Source organism: Anneissia japonica, unplaced genomic scaffold (assembly GCF_011630105.1).
Source record: "Anneissia japonica isolate Jap-2015-1 unplaced genomic scaffold, ASM1163010v1 scaffold41714_len2277_cov261, whole genome shotgun sequence".
Taxonomy (NCBI): Eukaryota; Metazoa; Echinodermata; class Crinoidea; order Comatulida; family Comatulidae; genus Anneissia; species Anneissia japonica.
In genome coordinates this window covers 645-2277 of record NW_022742666.1, presented here as the reverse complement: position 1 = coordinate 2277, position 1633 = coordinate 645, and the positions used below count along the sequence as shown (strand labels likewise).

The following is a 1633-nucleotide window of genomic DNA, read 5'->3' as shown; positions in this document are numbered from 1 at the left end:
ATAAATTATTATTATATTATAATATATATACCTCTACTATAAAGTTATTATACTTTATACAAGATTAGAAAAAAAAGTTTGGTTTTGTTTTCAAGTTAAGACATCTTGTTCCACGAAGTATTTTGATTACACTTTATAATTCATTTATATTTCCTTTTTTAACATATGGTATCAAGGGGGGCATGTATAATTTATACTTAGAACATATTTTTCTTTCTCAAAAAATGATCGTTAGATGTATTACTTTTTAGCATTTTAGAGCCCATACTCCACCATTGTTTTTTAAGCATAAAATTCTTGATATTTATAAATTACAAAAATTATATGTTCTTTTTTTATTTATTTTTGATATTTATCACGGAAGAATACCCCATTCATTTTATGGTGTTAAATTATGGAATGATCTTTCCTTAGTTACTAGAAATATTACAGAAATCATTTTATAGCAGCAGTTAAAGAAAAGTTATTTACTAAATATATTTCAGATCCATTTACTTAATTGAAAATTATTACATACGTTTTATAATTACCGTAATTTTGTTCATAATATTATTTGTTTATCTCCTGCTTCTGTTATTGTTCATCCAAATTAATTTATTCAACTTATTGTAAATCTAGAATATTTGGTTTGTATTGTTTTTCATGAAGGTGTTAAGCTTAGATAGTTTTATTTAACTATACCTTTTTACCCTTTGTCAATTATGTTATTATATTGTTGTTGACAATAAAGTTGAAGTTGAAGAGGATATTCCCCTTTCTTTCTCTAAAGCCGTGTCATCACTATCAAATTTTATTCTTTATTTATAGAGTATTTGACAGAAACATGTGACATGCCTAAATATGGTCATGATGACATCACCCGAGAACAACTTGCGATTTTTTTTCGCAGTTGTTTTCAAAAGGGCAAAATTACACCTATACATGTTTCTTTTGACGCAAATTCAGTTATTGTCTATTATTCCATCATGACAATAACAATTACTATCAATACTGCAGTACCCGCTGCTTACTTGGACTCGAATTCAACCCTGGCCATCAGGTGCAAGCTCGGTGGTCTAGAGGTATGATGCCAGGCTAGCGATCTGGAGATAGTGGGTTCGAGTCCCACCCGAGAACAACTTGCGATTTTTTTCGCAGTTGTTTTCAAATGTACTGAGTATTCGGTACATTTCCACGTCAGGTAGGGCAAAATTACACCTATACATGTTTCTCCTGATGCAAATCCAGTTGTTGTCTATTATGCCATCACGACAATAACAACTACTATCGCATCATGACCATATATAGGCACATCATGACTGTATATGGGCATACAACAGTTTTTTGTCAAAGAAAATTTAATAGTGTGGATAGGACTTAAAGATAACCGTGCATTTGGAAGAATCTTACTCCTTGGATGTTGATATTAACTTTATATTAGTAAGTTCAACTGTAATAATAAAGTGTGATTATGGCGGCGGTACTTAATTTTTTATTGTTGCATTAAGAAGCTATAAGATAATCTGTACTGTGTGCGTAGGAGGATGTGAACGCAGTCTCCTGTCGTTTAAAACTCAATTAATAATTTTCTGCACTAATAACATTTTATTAATGCCCAATTCCAAATAGTTTATTAATTAGCATTGACGTAGGT

General features: G+C 30.4%; 1 non-coding gene across 1 annotated transcript; it reads left to right on the top strand.

Annotated features, from left to right (window-relative positions):
• The first annotated feature begins 1045 nt into the window (after nucleotides 1-1045).
• On the top strand, nucleotides 1046-1117 carry Trnaa-agc. Its single transcript has one exon. It is a non-coding gene; the product is annotated as a tRNA-Ala (tRNA).
• The last annotated feature ends 516 nt before the right edge of the window (nucleotides 1118-1633 follow it).